This window comes from Chiloscyllium plagiosum, unplaced genomic scaffold, assembly GCF_037043375.1.
Source record: "Chiloscyllium plagiosum isolate Xiang-an unplaced genomic scaffold, Cpla_swu_hap1 HiC_scaffold_30, whole genome shotgun sequence".
Taxonomy (NCBI): domain Eukaryota; kingdom Metazoa; phylum Chordata; class Chondrichthyes; order Orectolobiformes; family Hemiscylliidae; genus Chiloscyllium; species Chiloscyllium plagiosum.
In genome coordinates this window covers 22,467,622-22,487,683 of record NW_028270168.1, presented here as the reverse complement: position 1 = coordinate 22,487,683, position 20,062 = coordinate 22,467,622, and positions in this window count along the sequence as shown.

The window sequence follows — 20,062 nt, the reverse complement described above, 5'->3', positions numbered from 1 at the left end:
TTGATGGCCATCACTGAAGTGAAGGATGCCTAGAAATGGGATTCTTCAGCCTGTTAAAGTTTTACATGATGTGACATTCCAATCCTCCTCCTGGTTGAGCCTATCAATTTTGCATCCCCTAGAACTGAGCTTCCTAAATCGTGGGTCAGGAGCCACCAATGGAACTATGAGGCGGGATCTTAAGAAAGTGACTCTGAGACAGCAATGACAGCTGTGGAACTCAGACTGAGCATTAGCAGCATGAAGCCCCTTTAAATCCTCACTTATTTTCATGTTGGGCATGGACCAACTGACAAAGCTTTTCTCTGGATCTCACTCTGCTTGAACTTCAGTTCACAGCATACCCCACTCACCCATTGACCCCTGTGCTCACTGATCTACATTGGCTCCCCAGTTGACAATGCTCAGTTTAAAACTCTTCTGTCTTAAAATATTCTGTCCATAGCTTTGACTCTCCTACTTCTGCCATCTCTTCTAGCCTGACCTCTGAAGTCACAACTTTCCTCAATTCCCTTGTTTCACCTTTGACAACAGTGCCTTCAATGAACTCCACGTTTTGTATGTCCCCCTTAAACCTCTCCTGCTCAGTACCTCTCCCATCACCTTAAAACTCATCTCCTGGATCAAGTAATCAGTCACCTTTCCTAATATTTGTCTGATGTTGCTGAGTGTCAAATATTGTTTGATAATGCTTGTGCTTTTGAGTTGTTTTAAAGCATAGCATTGATAAGCTTCTTCAGGTCTCAGTAATAATCCATTACAAATAGCCCTGATCACCCTACACTGTATTCCAGATATTACAATTCTCGTTCAATCTTATTTTCAGAATTTGTATTATATATGACACATTTCAGAATTTTAACAGTCAAATCAATAATTGTGGACTTCCAACAGCTTCAGTTTACCTCTGACCAATCAAACGTCCAGCATGATTTTGCCTTTGGGACTAGGTCTGGCTGTGGATTGCAACAGACCTTTGGAACATTAAAGGCCAACATAAAAGGCACATTGAAAAAAGATGGAATGGATATCTAACGCTTTGAGGAGAAACTCATTGACAGTTCTATTAATATAACATGAAACGCCTTCATCTTACGAAACAAAGACTTAAACTAAAAAGAGCTTGTATTATTTATTTTCTGAATGCTGAAATGTGCAAAAGTCAACACAAGTTGGAGTCAGAAATTTGGGAAGCCCCAACTTCAAGGTACAATAGGTAAACACTATCAATTCATCATTAAATGTTGCAGAATCATTTTGAAAATCATCATACATAGTTTAAAGTGGACCGTGTTGCAGTGTCCTGTACCCCTTCATAAGTAATACAAACAAATTAGGAATAAGAGTAAGCCACTCAGCACCTTGAGGTTTCTCTGCCATTCTATAAAGTCAAGGCTGATTTGATTAATTTGCATTCTGATCTACCCCACCCTCCTTTCACCTCCTGGCTTATCAGTAACCTAGTTACCTCTGCCTTCAGAGTATTTAAACACTGCTTCCACAAGCTTTTGAGGAAGAGAGTTCCAAAGATTTATAACCCTCTGCCAGAAAAAAATTCTCTTCTTCACTGTCTTGAATGGACAATCATTAATTTTAAATAGTAACCTACTGTTCTAGATTGTACTACAAGACGAAACAACTTTTCCACATGCTTTCAACGAGACCACTCAGGACCATTTTTGTTTTAGTCACCTCCTACTCTTCTAAATTCCCACAGGTACAAGCAAGTCTGTCCAACATTTCTTCATAAGACAATGCACACAGTCCAGGTATTAACCCTTTAAACTTATTCTAAACTGCTTCCAATGCATTGATATTCTTCCTTAAAACTAGTTTGAGTATGGCCTGCTCCATGATTGGCTCTAGAATGTTCTGCGTAAAGAACCTATCCTGAAAACATTCAATGAATTCTTCATCCAGACTACCTTTAGCCATCTGATTCTTTCCAACCTGTATGCAGATTAAAATCTCCATCATTTTTGATGTATCCTTTTGATACCTTATTTCTTTGTTCATAATATGCCTGTGAGGGGCCCTCTACACCACTCTCACATATGACTTCTTGCATTTATCATTTCTCATCTTGACCCAAACTACTTTACATCCTGGTTTTCTGAAATTACAACATTCCCATCTAATGTCTAATGCCATGATTAATTAACGGAGCCATCCCTCTAACATTTCCTAGTTTCCTGTCCTTTCTTTATGTCCCTTTAATATTCACATCCCAATCTATGTCATCTTCCAGCCATATCTCTGTGATGGCCCTTTGATTGCATTTAGTTTATATCTATTTGCACAATCAAGATTGACTACATTTCAAAAGGACACAAATGACTGTAAAACCCTTTAGGATGTCCTGAAGCTGTGGAAAGTGCTGCACAAAGACAAAGTTTCCTTTATCTATTTCTATTTTACATTGCCTTTAGATTTGTGGGATTAGCCCCCCTAATGGCAGTCTCTTGCTTGACTCCCCTTTCCTGGTTTCCCCTTTCTGATTCACATATTTGTTTGTCTAACCCGAGATCATTTCTCGCTATTGTATTTACTCCACCTCGTACTAACAAAGTTACCTTGCCATCTTTTCCTTTCGAAACACGACACACCCCTGAATATATGGTTCCCAACTTTGAACTCTTTGTAACCGTGCCTCCTTAATGGCAATAAGATCGTGACCCATTAACCTCTATTTGTACAACTAATTCATCGATTTGGTTTTGAACGTGATACGCATGTAAGAAAACAAGCATTAAATTTGTTTTTTTATTACTTCCTCCCTTTCACAATATGTGCTACTGTTTCTTATGCTTGTATTATCTGTTCCCGTTCCTTTGTATCAGTATACAAAGCTTCCCTGCAATGCAACTATATCCTTTTGCTTTGTAAGTCTATGTATCCCCCATGCGGAGTCCCACCCCTTCTAATTAGTTTAAAGCTCTCTCTCTAGCCATGGTTATTCGATTTGTTAGTACATTGGCCTCAGCACAGTTCAGGTTAAGCCACTCTGACTGGAACAGCTCCCTTCTACCCCAGTAGTGATGCTAGTGCCCCATTTACTGAAACCCATTCAACCCATGCCAAGCTTTAGGCCAATTTTTCTAAATTCAACTTCTTGACTTTATCTACCCTGAGTCTGTTTGCCTGTGGCTTAGCTATTAATCCTGAGATAATTACCTTGCGGTCCCGTTTTTTAGCTCAGTTCTCAACTCTTCAAAATATTCAAGTAGAACCTTTCTTTCTAGTCCGATCTAGATTGTTCGGACCAAGATGGATGACCACACTGGAGCTATCCCTCCCATTCCAGGTTCCTCTCCAGCCCTGGGGAGATGTCCATAATCTGGCACTAGGCAGGCAACACAGCCTTTGTGAGTCCCGCTTCTAGTTGCAGAGAACAGTATCAATACTCCAAGTTATACTGTCTCCTACCACTATTATTTATTTATCCCCACTTGAATGGCTCCCTGTACTCAGGAGTCACTGGCAGTTTGCTTGTCCTCTGTGTAGTCCCCACTTCTCATCCGCCAGCTTGGAAGGACCTCATCACTGTTGGACAATTGAGGAACAGAGGGTCCTCAGTGGTGAGTCTTGAATCCTCCTACCTTCCTCACTGACAGTCACACCCTCCTGTCCTTGATCACAGACCAAGTTTAAATTGCCTGATCTAAGGGATGTGTCCACCTTCCGGAATAATTCTTCCCCTGCTGATGTGGCACAGTTAATGAACTCAGACTCCGGTTCCTCAACTTGGATCCAAAGTTACTTAAGTTGCAAACATTGGTGCAGATATGCTTACTGCAGAACACCATGGTGCCCAGCTACCCCCACATGCTGCAGCTGCAATACATCACCTGACCTGCCTTCTCCGGTGTATTTATTTATTTATGTTATCACTCTAGTATCTTACACTTTACACTTGAAGAATCCTCACTCTAAATCCTTTCCTGTATTTTTCTTTTTTGTTCATACTAGTATCAATCTTAGGCATGGCAACCTATTTGAAGAATAAGAGAGGGGGAAAAAAGACTGAAGACCTAATCACAAACTAATCACTTTCCTTTAATGGTGGCTCAGTGGTTAGCACTGCTGCCTCACAGCGCCAGGGATCCCGGTTTGAAACCAGCCTTGAGTGACTGTTTGGAGTCTGCATATGTCTGTGCTGGTTTCCTTCAGGTGCTCTGGTTTCTTCCCATAGTCCAAAGATTAGGTGGATTGGCCATGCTAAAGTTGCCCTGTAATGTCCAGGGATGTGCCGGTTAGATGGATTAGCCATGATGAAAATGGAGTTTTGAGGGTTGGGTACGGGGGTGTGATTCTGGGTGGGATGCACTTCAGAGGGTCTGTGCAGACTCAATGGGCTGAATAGCCTCTTTCCACACTGGTGATTTTATGATTCTAACATTCCACTTAAAAAACTAGAAATACTCACCAATCACTTGTTTTATTTAGTAGCCAAACATCTGTCTTCTGACACTGAGAAATGCCTCAAGACACTGAATTCTAGCACCCTAGTGAAAGTTGCACACAATTGGCTACTTATATATGCACACAACAGAAAGGACCTAACTGAGTCAGTTAATGAGGATAGAGTTTCTGCCAGATCTTAATTAGGTTTCCCTTTCCTTAAAATAAACCTCATCAAAGGTCTCAACACGGAATGTTAAAACTGTTGATTGGCACAAATTAAAGTTTTAGAATTCAGACCTTCTGGCCCTCAGGTCAGGTCACTCCCCTTCCAAGACTAGAGCTTTTAGAGAACTAGCCCGGGGTTCTGGTTACTACTCCAATGTCACTATCATTAAGCCATCATCTTCCACCTCTTTGTGGCTCTTTTAGATGTGCTCAAAATACTTAAACAATTGGCATTCTTCACCTGTTTATCCTTGACTGTTATAATAAAATGAACATGGATAAAATCAAGTGTTCATTGGTTTAACACATGGATGAGGTAAGTTGATTTAGAAAATCCACAAGCAAAGATCAAACATTTTTATTACATTACAAATTACAAACAAAATCTGTGACATTTCAGCCAACACATAATTATTTGTTGCCTTTCGGTTTTATAAAGTCAATGCTTAGGTTTGAACAACAGATTGGAAGTAATCCTAAAGTCAACATTTCTAATCATCCAGTATTGTGTGGTTGAAACAAATCAGATTAGTCCTTATTTTAAAGAACTTTACACAGAGCAGTTCATTACTTGTTCTCCAATTCCATCTTACAGATGGATATAGTTGTCCAGTGCAAGCCTTAATAATTGAAATATTGAAAGTTGAGGAGACATCTCAAAGTGTTCTTACTTAAACTGAGATAATACTATAGCTCCTTATTGTGTAACAATCTGACATGCACCCATTCTAATACTGTTTATTGGGATTTGACATAATCCTGAGCACAACACTCCCATACATCAGTTCTAGTCTCCCTTTAGTTTGCTTTATAAGAAAACTGCTCACTGACCTCCATTTGTTCCTGATCCATTAATGTCATATTTTATCCATGTGTTCAATGTTCCTCGAAAGTGTCCTTTCTTTCTAATCTTCTTCACCCTTCTGAATTCCCCTAACTTCTTGCAAGCCTGTGTAAATGCCCCCTTTTTCGAGTCTAAAGCGCCTGGCTCAGGTATCAATGACACTCAAAAACTAGTGGACTGTTCCACTTAATGTTGGACACCTTTATTGCATGGCTAAGCAATGACACTGGTTGCTTAGATGTCACAAAAACCATGGTGTGTCTCGGGATGTCAATCCGTTGTTAGAAATCCTGGCATGATTTCAGAGCAACTGATCAACCACTCTACTCAGCTGTGGTGGCAACTTGTTTATAAAGTCCTTTTTTGTACCCCTTTGTACCCCTTCTCTTGCCATGACTACCATATAAAGTAATATATGTTTTTTACTCATTTAATTTGGTTTATCACCTTTCTTCAATGCTATGCCCAGGTGTACACACTCTGGGCCTCTGTTGTATGTCTGAAGAAAAACAGTTGAATATTTGCAATCTTATGCCCAACTTTTTTATTCACTGATGGGAATGGTCTTTGCTGGTGGGCCAGCATTTATTGCCCATCACTTGTTTCTCTTTGGAAGATGGTGGTGAGCTGCCATCTTGAACCGCTGAAGTCCATGTGCTGTAAGTAGACCCACAATGCCATGAGGGAGGGAGTTCCAAGATTTTGACCCAGCGACAGTGAAGGAACGGTGATGTATTTCCAAGTTAAGGATGGTGAGTGGTTTTGAGGGGAACTTGCCAGTGCTGGTATTCCCATGTATCTGCTGCCCTTGTCCTTCTAGATGGAAGTGATTGTGAGTTTGGAAGAGGCTGCCTAATGATCTTTGGTGAACCCCTTGTCTTTATTGTCACAGAATTAATGGAGTAGAGTTCCTTCACAGGCCCAACAGTTTTTGAAATTACTTTACAGACTTATGGCAATGATCTTCCTTTTCTGCCTTCTCATACCCACAATGCAATTCTTTGGTCAGGGTCCCAATTTCTTCCTTGCTGCAACTCATGAGTATGCAACATGAGACAAACCCAGCACACAGAAAATCACCACAAGCAGCTTAGATCCATTAACTGGAAAGAAATAAAAGCATAGTTACATGATTCAGACTGATCAATGCAATCCAAAAGTGAAAAATACTTTCATTCACAGAACATTTTTGTATGTATTTGTACATATTGGCTAACACCCTTCATTTCTTTGGTCCCATATATGGTGTTGAGGCTTTCAGCTCCTTAGGCCCAAAGTTCTGAACTCCTTTTCTAAATTTCTCCACCTGTCTCACCTCCTATGAGAGGCTGGTTCAAAGCTACTTCTTTGACCAAACGTTCGATCACCTGTTGATGTGTTTGCTTCTTTGGCTTGGTGTCTGCTTTGATCTGAACACATTTCTGGGAAATACTTTATGTTTTATTGCATTAGATAGATCGAGACCTGATATTTGTTGAACTGGGAGTTCTGAGGAAGGGTCACCAGACCCGAAATATTAACTCTGATTTCTCTTCTCAGATACTGCCAGACCGTCTGAGCTTTTCCAGCAACTTTAGTTTTTGTATCTGATTTACAGCATCTGCAGTTCTTTGAGTTTTTATGCAAGGAAACGTGTTTGTAGCCTGTGCTACATTATAGATATAAAAGTGTCTGTTATCAATCCACAGCACATCATTAGTGAAAAGAAAGTACCAGCATTTATATTGCACCTTATATGAGAGATTGTCAAGGAGGCATCTGTTTAACCTGATCCTTGCAGGCCGGTATCATCTTGAACATTCTGCATGGTGCCAGTGCACAATTTCACCCTTTGATCATTGAATGCTCTGCAACTTAAAGGGGTTCACTATTGAGACTTAAGTGTCATTGCTTTAAAATAAGGGATCGTCCATTAAGACAGAAACAAGAAAACAAATTCACACACAGGGTCATGAGTCTTTCAAACTCTCTTCCATGGAATTTTTGAATATTTTGAAGACAGAATGGATAGATTCTTGATAAACTGGGGGCTTGAAAAATTGTCAAGAACAGGCAGGAATGTGGAGTAAGGGAATCAGTCACAATGTTATTCATTGCCAGAGCAGACTCGTGAGGCTGAATGGCCTACTTTTGCTCCTAATGCTGCTGTGTTTGCATGTTTCAACAATTGACAGTCACATCGCACAGATACCCATTGAAAACCTCAGAACAGCAATTCCTGGCCCACTGCCTTGTGAAATGGGACTAACGACAAGTTATTGTCTAACTATGACAGAAACAAAGGGCACATTTTGAAGACTAAAAAGCTTTCAGCGTTGTGATAAAAAAATGATGAGTGCCAAAACCAAATTGAAAAACCCATTGTAAATGTCTTTTTGTTAAATGCAGTTTCTGTTTATCACTTCCTGCTTTCTTATCACCGTTTTGCTCAATACATAGCCTGACCATTGATGGATAACTTATGGAAATATGCTTTCATTATATTGCAAGCCCTTGTGTGTAGGTGGCAAGCTAGGGACCTCAAGCATTCACACAAGAGCTCTGGGATTGTGGTGTTTCTAATGATTGTGCATATTAGGATTAAACAGAGAACATTACCTGTCAAAAGCATTACCATTAGGCACAGTGTATTTTGAGGCTGCCAATTGTTCTGACGTCTCCTGAGGAATAAGGTTTATGAATATATGTTTGATTAGTGGAACTACCCTTCATTTACTGTAATGGATGAATAATCAATCATCCAACTGCGCACAAACCATCTGGTTCTTGAATCAGAATCATCTTCTTTGTTGCGTAGTCTTCCTCCCAAGGGTAAATGTGGGTCAGAAGACATTAGCTCGATGTTTTGGAAGTTTACAAGAGCTTCAGCATGGGAATTGGTTGGTCCCTGAATCTACCTATAAACAAAAAGATGGCTGGAGGATCCAACAATATTTTCATCATGTATTGTCAGAACATCCCACTACCACACATTAGTCACAAAGAGAAAGAACGTTGGCTGGTGGGATTCAGGTTAGCCAAGTAAATGCCAAGGAGAGAAATGATCAGAGAATTAAACAAAGTTCACTTTTTCTTTTTCTTTGAACAATTGTAGTTACTCGTCACAAAAATATTGGGAATGGAGTGAAAGGTCTGTTTCATTAGCAGACCTAAATTCAGTCCTTTCTTACCCAACGACCCATTGATTAATGTAGTTGGGTTAGAAAGGGCTGAATTTTCCCACATTAGATTTTATGTTGACAATTTCTGGGTCGCAAAGCAATTATCACATATGCAAGGCTGCTCATCCAATCGACAGAGATGAGGGAGTTCAGACAGGAGGAGTTGAGACAGGAGGCTAAGCAGTGTTTTTCTAATTGAAAGGGTTTCTGACAGCCGTCACAGTGTTGTGGAGGTGAAAGGGAGAATAGACCATGGTATGAAATGGATGGCAGAAGAAGCTGAGGAGCCAACAGCTATCTCTGCACCCGGGCACTGTCTGAGAGAACAGTTTTTAGAAGCCATACTTAGAAAAGCCTGGAATTACCACAAGTGTGCTGAGTTGTGCCTTTAATATTTGCATATTATTTTCATACTGCTCCCCCTCTACATGTGATTCCTATAAGTTGATGGGCTACAGGCAGTGCTGCTGAGTCTGTTCATTTCCCAACTGGCTAGAGGAAGATCTTGCCCCTGGATGGACCAACAGGGAGAATATGTCAGAACAAGTGAATATGAGGTGGGACAACCTGTGATGAAGTCTCTCGGGATACATGCAACCAGGGGTTGGCAATGCTAAGGTGCAATATGTCTGGGAGATGCAGGTGTCTGAGTGATGATTTGTGCCAGCTTTCAGTTTCTATACAAAGCTAGAAGGAAACTTTAAGGACTCCTGCCCCTTTCTCTCTTCCCCTCACACTCTCCTGACATCCAAAATCACCTTTCAGGTGAAAGAGTGACTTAACTGTTTACTTCTTGGAACTTAATATTCTATGCACACCATCTCTAAAGAGGGAGACCAAATGCAGATTGAACAATCAATTTGTAGAACACACAGGATTGTTTTTGTAGTATTTTACCAATGACTACTCCTGGTATCTTGTCATACTTCCACCATTACCATAAGGTGGCACTGGGTTAGCACTTTCTGAGGGAGTTCATTGACTCTAATCCTCTTTTGTCTTTGCTTTATTTTGGACCTCTGGTTGGTGTTAGAGGATACACTACCATAGGGCATCTGCAGAAGATGCAGTGTTCTTAGATAACAAGAACATTTGTTGGATGATGACCAACAACTACATTTGTTAATGTATAATTACCAACACTTTTCAACAGCTAAGCGTAGAAATCCCCATCTCATAGAATCCCTACAATGTGTCCTTTGAACCAACAAGTCCACACCGATCCTCCACATAATATCCCACCCAGACCCATTCCAGTACCACTTTACATTTCCCATGACAAATGCACCTACATATTCATGAACACTATGGGCAATTTAGCATGTCCAATTCACCTAACCTGCGCATCTTTGGATTGTGGGAGGAGACCCACAGAAACACGGGGAGAATGTGCAAACTCCACACAGACAGTCACCTGAAGCTGGAATCAAACCCGGGTCCCGATGTTGTGAGGCAGCAGGTGCTAACCACTGAGCCACCGTGTCTCCATCCAGAAAATATGGATGCCATTGGTCAAATGGGAGCAGCCAATATTGTATGAACACTAATTCTTTCAGATCCATTACCTTATACTACAATCTGCTTAACTCTTTAATTTTCATCTTCTACCACATTCCAACTCTGACCTTTCTATATTCAACTTCCAACACTGTTCTAATGCAGATCAATAGAAGCACAAGAAACAATATGATCAGATATTTTCCTGAGCTCAAAGGCAAACCTTGATAACTTCAGATCATAAATGGGGCCTTCAATGTTTCGATAACTCCTGAACTGCTCACTCAATGGCATGAACATGTGAACTGTATCCATCAGTGCAGATGAGGTCTCTCTAGGGCCCTAACCTCAATGCTATCTACCTGTCAGCCTGTATTAGGACTGATTCGTACCTTGTTCAGCCACTTTCCCTGCATGCTGCCCACCATCCCCTTTGCCAAGACTCCCCTGAACCATTAACGTATGGTGCTCCCATCTCTGCCTGTTGCAAGAGCAGTGTGTATGTCAGTGATGATTGTCTGTTAATTTGGGTGCCTTGGTACACTGTATCTTTCTGCATAGCCTTTACCCATTTCTTAGCATAACATGGAAACAATCAAATTGGCTAAAGACTGGCATCTGTGATACTGGAGAGCACAGAAGAAGACCAAGAAGAATCATCCATGTAGCACTTCTAGCTGAAATATTTCAGCCTGGTCTTTTGCACTGATGTACTGGGCTGCTCCATCATTGGGAATGGGAGCATCCTCCTCCTAGCTTTATTGCTCACCACCATTCATGTGGCAGACTGCAGGGACTAGCTTTGAGTTGTTGGCTTGTGAGATAGTTTAGCCCCGTTGGTCACATGCTGCTTGTACTGTTTGGCACCACATTATCCTGTGTTGTAGCTTCACCTCATTTACAGGTATGTCTGGTGATGCTCTCAACATTCCCTCCAGTAATCTTCACTGAACCTGGATTGATCCCCGCGTTGATAGTAATGTTAGAGTGGGTGATACACACAAGTCATTAGGTTACAGATTGTAGTTACATGGAATACTTAGGCTGTTGCTGATGGCCCACAGTGTCTCATGGATGCTCAGTTTTGAGTTGTTGGATACATTCAAAATCTATCCCATTTTCACAGCGACAGTGCCATGCAACAATATCCTCAATGAGAAGAGGGGCCTTCATTACAGTCACACAGGCTGTGCAGTGGTCAGCCTGAGCAATATCATCATGAACGGATGCATCTTTGACAGCTAGGTTAGTAAGGTTGAGGTCAAGTTTTTTTTTAAATTCGTGGGAGGAGGATGTTGCTGTCTAGACCAGCATTTATTGCCCATCCCTAATTGCCCAGAGGCTGTGAATTGCTATGTGCTTGGAATCACATGTAGATCAGGCTAGGTAAGAATGGCAGTTTCCATTAGTGAACCAAATCCTTTTTCCCAACAATCCCAGATTCTTCTTGGTCATCATTAGATTTTTAATTCCCAATGTTTATTTCATTCAAATTCCACCATCTGCCATGAATCGGACCTCAGTGCCCAGAACATTACCCGGGTTCCTGGATTAACAGTCCAGCAATAATACCATTAGGCCATTGCCTCCCCTCATAAGTATGGGATGCATGTTTTTTAAAAGTATGTTTTTTTCCTCCTAATTGTACCATTATCACATACTGCAGGCCCAGTTTGTTGGAATCCATTAGCTTGGTCAGTATTGGTGCTACCAAGCCCCTCTTGATGGTGGACATTGAAATCCCAGAGTTCATTCTGTGCCCTTGTCACCCTCAATGCTGTTATCTTAGACCTACCTCTAGAGTTTCTGGTTTCCCCTTTCTCTTTGCTCTCCCTCAAACCTCGTTCAAACCTAGTATATTTCTAGCTTCTTTTAATTCTGCCAGAAGATCAGGAACCTGAAATTTTAACTCTGTTTTTCTCTCTCTCTAAAGGCACTGCCTGGCCTGGTGTATAATTCCAGAATGCTCTGTCTTTAAAAGCTGCTGCCTATTGCTTTGGGTATGAGGTCATCCATGGATTCAGTTTCTGCAAACATACCTGAATGGACTGATGCTTTCAGATTGCATTGGCAACAGACATAATATTAGCTTTAGGCAGTACTCTGTGTAATCATGTCCTGCTGACATTATTATATCATCGTATGTCATTTTGACTTTACGCTGTGCTGTTGTCTCATCATTCTCCAGCTATACAGTGAATTGTTAAACAATTCTGACAGTAATTACTTTGGGCTGAATTCCATCTGTAAGCTATAGTGGTATCTCTCATTCTACCTTCACAAACTCACTTTATTTGCTATGCACCATGCCCCTTGGTGCCCCATTCATTCAATTTCTCACTCGCCACAGACAGAACTGTTATCCACTACCAACCCCACCCAGGATTCCTGGGAGCAGGTGCCTTATTTAGAGTAGTGCAGGGCATACGGTCAAATAGTGGCAGCCTCAGGCTGCCCTGAATGATTCATTTCCTTTGCCCCAGACCTGGTGGACAAAATCTAGTTGCCAGTCTGCTTTATTAACAGGTGGCCCTTCTGGAGGGGGATAGGTACGGTTGCTGCCCATCAAGCTATACCCACAGATGGTTGTGACTGTTGCAGGTGTGCAAGGAGCAACACTGAGCTGGAATCCCCAGGTTACTATTCTGACTTGCATGTTTGCAGTTGTCACTGTCCGGTTTCTGTGTGGTGAGTGGGAGAATAGAAAGCTGCATGTGAATGAGACAAGATGACGAAAGAATGAGGATGTCAATGCATGCTAACAGGCCTCTCACAGTTCACGAGTCAGATTTTCACCTTACCATTCATCACTTCTGTTGGAAAATGGGACTTTCGCTTTTGACATCAGGAAGCTCCTCGCTGGCCATCTTGGGCGTTTCTTCCAACTTCCTCATCAAGTCCCACATTGTTCAGGGTCTGGGAAGATTCTATCCTTTGTGAATTACACTTGAATTTGGACTTGAGGAAACTACTTAGTTATAAATCTAGAAATCATTGCATGGTGGGTCAGTGGTTAGCACTGCTGCCTCACAGCACTAGGGACCCAATTCAATTGTAAACTCGGGTGGCTGTCTGTCTTTGTAGTTTGCACATTTACCTGTGTCTCCGTGCGTTTCCTTCAGGTACTTCAGTTTCCTCCAACAGTCCAAAGGTGTGCAGGTTGGGTGGATTTGCCACATTAAATTGCCCATTGTCTCCAGGGATATGCAGGCTGGGTGGATTAGCCATGGTAAATGCAGGGTTACAGGGGATAGGCATGGGGATTGGTCTGGGAAGATTGTTCCTCAGAGGGTTGGTATGGTCTTGATGGGCCGAATGGCCTACTTCCACATTGTGAGAATTCTCTGCCAGAAAGAAATCAGTGTGATGATGCTGCTGCTTTAACAAGGTTATGTTGTCCTTGTTTCTTTTCTCAGGAGGTCGTAAAGACACAGGTTCCAAAAAGTCTGGGTTTCGATGGTTTTCAGGGCCAGTTTGATTATAGCTAACAGATACTGCCTCAGGAAAAACGCTTTTAAGTTTAAAAAAAAAGCATTTGTACAGGTGCATAATCTTTATCCGAAATGTTCAGGACCAGTTGGTTTTCGGAATTCAGAATGTTTCAAATTTAAGAATAAAATGTAGGGGGTGATGGATTCTCAGGGGAACGTAGCACGAACAGCCAAGTTTCTGGTATTGAGACTGGCTCGAATGCAACGAGGGGTACTTCGGCTTCCAAGAGATCAATTGTGTTGGGGGATTCTGTAGTCAGAGGTACAGACAGACGTTTCTGTGGCCAGCAGAGAAAAAGCAGAATGGTGTGTTGTTTCCCTGGTGCCAGCATCAAGGATGTCGCAGAGAGGGTGCAGAATGTTCTCACAGGGAAGAGGGGCCAGCAGGAGGTCATTGTCCACTTTGGAACCAACGACATTGGAAGGGAAAAGGTTGCGACTCTGAAGGGAGATTGCAGAAAGTTAGGCAGAAATTTAAAAAGGAAGTCCTCAGGAGTAGTAATATCTGGATTACTCCCAGTGCTATGAGCTAGTGAGGGCAGGAGTAGGAGGATAGAGCAGATGAATGCATGGCTGAGGAGCTGGTGTATGGGAAAAGGATTCACATTTTTGGATCATTGGAATCTCTTTTGGGGTAGAAGTGACCTGTACAAGAAGGACGGATTGCACCTAAATTGGAAGGAACTAATATACTGGCAGGGAAATTTGCGAGAACTGCTTGGGAGGATTTAAACTAGTAAGGTGGGGGGGGGGGGGGGGGCGGGGAATGTGGGGTGGGGGGGTGGGACCCAGGGAGATAGTGAGGAAAGAGATCGATCTGAGACGGGTATAGCTGATAACAGAAGTGAGTCAAACAGTCAGGGCAGACAGGGACAAAGTAGGACTAATAAATTAGACTGCATTTATTTCAATGCAAGGGGCCTAACAGGGAAGGCAGATGAACTCAGGGCATGGTTAGGAACATGGGACTGGGATATCATAGCAATTACAGAAACATGGCTCAGGGATGGGCAGGACTGGCAGCTTAATGTTCCAGGATACAAATGTCACAGAAAGGATAGAAAGGGAGGCAAGAGAGGAGGGGGAGTGGCATTTTTGATAAGGGATAGCATTACAGCTGTGCTGAGGGAGGATATTCCTGGAAATACATCCAGGGAAGTTATTTGGGTGGAACTGAGAAATAAGAAAGGGATGATCACCTTATTGGAATTGTATTATAGACCCGAAAATGTATTGCTGGAAAAGCGCAGCAGGTCAGGCAGCATCCAAGGAACAGGAGAATCGACGTTTCGGGCATAAGCCCTTCTCCTGAAGATTCTCCTGTTCCTTGGATGCCGCCTGACCTGCTGTGCTTTTCCAGCAACACATTTTCAGCTCTGATCTCCAGCATTTGCAGCCCTCACTTTCTCCTGTATTATAGACCCCCCAATAATCAGAGGGAAATTGAGAAACAAACTTGTAAGGAGCTCTCAGCTATCTATAAGAATAATAGGGTGGTTATGTAGGGGATTTTAACTTTCCAAACATCGACTGGGACTGCCATAGTGTTAAAGGTTTAGATGGAGAGGAATTTCTTAAGTGTGTACAAGACAAATTTATGATTCAGTATGTGATGTACCTACCAGAGAAGGTGCAAATTTTGACCTACTCTTGGGAAATAAGGCAGGGCAGGTGACTGAGGTATCAGAGGCGGAGCACTTTGAGGCCAGCGACCATAATTCTATTCGTTTAAAATAGTGATGGAAAAGGATAGACCAAATCTAAAAGTTGAAGTTCTAAATTGGAGAAAGGCCAATTTTGATGGTATTAGGCAAGAACTTGCGAAAGCTGATTGGAGGTAGATGTTCGCAGGTAAAGGGACGGCTGGAAAATGGGAAGCCTTCAGAAATGAGATAACAAGAATCCAGAGAAAGTATATTCCTGTCAGGGTGAAAAGAAAGGCTGGAATGCTGGATGACTAAAGAAATTGAGAGTTTGGTTAAGAAAAAAAAGGAAGCATATGTCAGGTATAGACAGGATAGATTGAGTGAATCCTTAGAAGATTATAAAGAAAGTAGGAGTATACTTAAGAGGGAAATGAGGAGGGCAAAACGGGGACATGAGATAGCTTTGGCAAATAGAATTAAGGAGAATCCAAAGGGTTTTTACAAATATATTAAGGACAAAAGGGTAACTAGGGAGAGAATAAGGCCCCTCAAAGATCAGCAAGGCGGCCTTTGTGTGGAGCCACAGAAAATGGGGGAGATACGAAATGAATATTTTGCATCAGTATTTACTGTGGAAAAAGATATGGAAGATATAGACTGTTGGGAAATAGATGGTGACATCTTGCAAAATGTCCAGATTACAGAGTGCTGGATGTCTTGTAACGGTTAAAAGTGGATAAATCCCCAGTACCTGATCAGGTGTACCAGAGAACTCTGTGGGAAGCTAGAGAAGTGATTGCTGGGCTTCTTGCTGAGATATTTGTATCATCGATAGTCACAGGTGAGATGCCGGATGATTGGAGGTTGGCAAACGTGGTGCCACTGTTTAAGAAGGGCGGTAAAGACAAGCCAGGGAACTATAGGCCTGTGACCCTGACCTCGGTGGTGGGCAAGTTGTTGGAGGGAATCCTGAGGGATAGGATGTACATGTATTTGGAAAGGCAAGGACTGATTCGGGATAGTCAACATGACTTTGTGCATGGGAAATCATTGATTGAGTTTTTTGAAGAAGTAACAAAGAAGATTGATGAGGGCAGAGCAGTAGATGTGATCTATATGGACTTCAGTAAGATGTTCGACAAGGTTCCCCATGGGAGACTGATTAGCCAGGTTAGATCTCATGGAATACAGGGAGAACTAGCCATTTGGATACAGAACTGGCTCAAAGGTAGAAGACAGAGTGTGGTGGTGGAGGGTTGTTTTTCAGACTGGAGGCCTGTGACCAGTGGAGTGCCACAAGGATCGGTGCTGTGCCCTCTACTTTTTGTCATTTACATAAATGATTTGGATGCGAGCATAAGAGGTACAGTTAGTAAGTTTGCAGATGACTCCAAAGTTGGAGGTATAGTGGACAGCGAAGAGGATTACAACAGGATCTGGACCACATGGGCCAATAGGCTGAAAAGTGGCAGATGGAGTTTAATTCAAATAAATGTGAGGTGCTGCATTTTGGGAAAGCAAATCTTAGCAGGACTTATATACTTAATGGTAAGGTCCTAGGAAGTGTTGTTGAACAAAGAGACCTTGAACAAAGCTCCTTGAAAGTGGAGTCGCAGGTAGATAGGATAGTGAAGAAGGCGTTTGGTATGCTTTCCTTTATTGGTCAGAATATTGAGTACGGGAGTTGGCAGGTCATGTTGTGGCTGTACAGGACATTGGTTAGGCCACTGTTGGAATATTGCATGTAATTTTGGTCTCCTACCTATTGGAAAGATGTGAAACTTGAAAGGGTCCAGAAAAGATTTACAAGGATGTTGCCAGGGTTGGAGGATCTGACCTCCCTGTTCAGCTACAGGGAGAGGCTGAACAGGCTGGGGCTGTTTTCCCTGGAGAGTCGGAGGCTGAGGGGTGACCTTGTAGAGGTTTACAAAATTATGGGGTGTGGATAGGATAAATAGACAAAGCCTTTTCCCTGGAGTTGGGGAGTCCAGAACTAGAGGGCATAGGTTTAGGGTGAGAGGGGAAAGATATAAAAGAGATCTATGGGGCAACCTTTTCACGCAGAGGGTGGTACATGTATGGGATGAGCTGCCAGAGGATGTGGTGGAGGCTGGTACAATTGCAACATTTAAGAAGCATTTGGATGGGTATATGAATAGGAAGAGTTTGGAGGGATATGGGCCGGATGCTGGCAGGTGGAACAAGATTGGGTTGGGATATCTGGTCAGCATGGACAGGTTGGACCGAAGGGTCTGTTTCCGTGCTGTACATCTTTATGACTCTATGACTGTATAAGTGACAATTTGACGATGAAATTTTAAAATATCTTACCAAACAGCAGATGTACTGTGAGCAAAATGGGCTCTGAAACATGCCTCCACATGTCGCATCTGAGTGACACGCAGTAGTGGGTGCGGAGTTGGGTTAATTGTTTGCAAGCCAAACAACCTTGTTAATGAGAAAAAAACTTCATGAAAACACCTTCGGATTTCGGAGCTTTTCAGATTTCGGGCTTTCGGGTAAAGGGTTGTCTATGTGTACAATGAAAGGGGAGTGGACTGTTCTCCCAGCTCAGCTTTTCTCTGGTTTGATTTTGTTTTTCTTTTGGCTCTCTGGCTATTCACTGAAAGCAGTCAGGCAGTTTTGAGGCTGATTCAAGAAACAATTACATGGAAGAGGGTGTTCCATGCTGCCATCTCTCTCTCTCTCTCTCCTGTAAGACCCTGTGTTTGATTTCTTCTTTTGTGCCAAGGGATGTTTATGGGGATTGTTACAAACATTTGGAACAGCATCATTAAATTGGGATAATCTGTTGGGTTTTTGGATAGGTTAAGTTATTCGGTATTCTGTTCTCTTTTGTTTGTGCTTCATTCCGTAATCTTGAAAATAAATTCTGTTTTGTTTAAATCTAAGTGGTTTGACCAGCGCATCTCTCCTGGAATATCCATGTTACACCTGCTTAAAGCAATTAGCAAAGTTAGGGTGAAGGCTACCTTCTTGAAATGTTTTGAGGGGGTCTGGCCTGGTCCATAACATCAGTCAAAAAGGTTGCAATTCTCAAAGTGCCCAATACTTTGCCAGATTTATTATCTAATATCTCTTTATACCTTGATCTATTTCCCCTGATCACCAATGACCAGGTTTTCCCTTGGTCCCTGACTAATAATGCTGTCTTTAGTAACGCAGGGATTTCCAGTCATGACATCACTTGAAAGCTGCTACCTAAACAAGTAAACTGTAAGAGATATGTGAAGCACACTATTTTCCTCAAAGTTTTCAAGATACTCAGTAATTTATAATCTCTAATTTTCTCCCTTTTCCTCATTCCAAACATTGTCATTTCTTTGTGCAGTAAATGGAGTCAGAGAGCTGAAGAAATGGATCAGGTGAAGTCATTCTGCACTAACTAGCATGAAAGAAGCACACATTCTAACAAAATACTAACAACACAGATTCTGGCCAGCGTTAAAGAAAGCATGCAAAGCTATGAAGGGTGTTGATAAGAGTAAACAAGAATAAACTGTTTCCATCATTAGCAAGGAAGATACAGATTTAAGCCCATGTGAAAATTAGATGAGATAATTTTGGCAACAACATCAAGTTGTTGTGATCAGGAATTCACCACTTAAAAAACTGTATCAGATTCAAGTCCAACTTTTAATTAGAAACAAATAAACCAAAATGAAGTATTTGTGTGGCTGTGGGGAAAGAGGCAGGAAGCTGCATTAATTGGATACACATTCAGACAGTTGGCATAAACATCATGGGCTGAATGGCCTTCTTCTGCAATGTCAGTCAGAAAGCAGGCAGCACAATGGGAATGCAACAGGACTGGCAATACAGAGGTAAAAACAATGACTGCAGATGCTGGAAACCAGCGTCTAGATTAGAGTGGTGCTGGAAAATCACAGCAGTTCATGCAGCATCTGAGGAGCAGTAAAATCGATGTTTCGGACAAAAGCCCTTCATCAGGAATACAGGCAGAGAGCCTGAAGGGTGGAGAGATAAGTGAGAGGAGGGTGGGGGTGGGGAGAAAGTAGCAAAGAGTACAATAGGTGAGTGGGGGAGGGGATGAAGGTGATCGGTCGGGGGGGAGGGTGGAGTGGATAGGTGGAAAAGAAGATAGGCAGGTAGGACAAGTCATGGGGACAGTGCTGAGCTGGAAGTTTGGAACTGGGGTGAGGTGGGGGAAGGGGAAATGAGGAAACTGTTGAAATCCACATTGATGCCCTGGGATTGAAGTGTTCTGAGGTGGAAGATGAGGTGTTCTTCCTCCAGGCGTCTGGTGGTGAGGGAGCGGCGGTGAAGGAGGACCAGGACCTCCATGTCCTCGGCAGAGTGGGAGGGGGAGTTGAAATGTTGGGCCACAGGGCGGTGCGGTTGATTGGTGCGGGTGTCCCAGAGATGCGGGCCAGGGTTATCCTCCACAGCAGCTGGTGAAATTTAAATTTAAGCAATAAATCTGGAATTAAAAACTAGTCTAATGATGACCATAAAGCAATTGCAAACTTTTTTTGGGATCTCCAAACACAAAATTGCCAATCTTATGCTAGGCCTGGTAAATGGATTTAAGTTCTATTTGAAGATCTAATGTACGTTTGTTCATCATACCAACTAGTTATTGAAGTTTAATATTTGTTGCTGAAAAGCATAATACAAATCCTTACACTTACATGCTGCAATTTAGATTTACAATGGCTACTAGCTATGTGTTCTATATCCTGGTGCCTTGCTCATTAGCATGACTCTTTTCAAAGCGATATTACACCGTAGAAACCCATCTCGTTCACTATT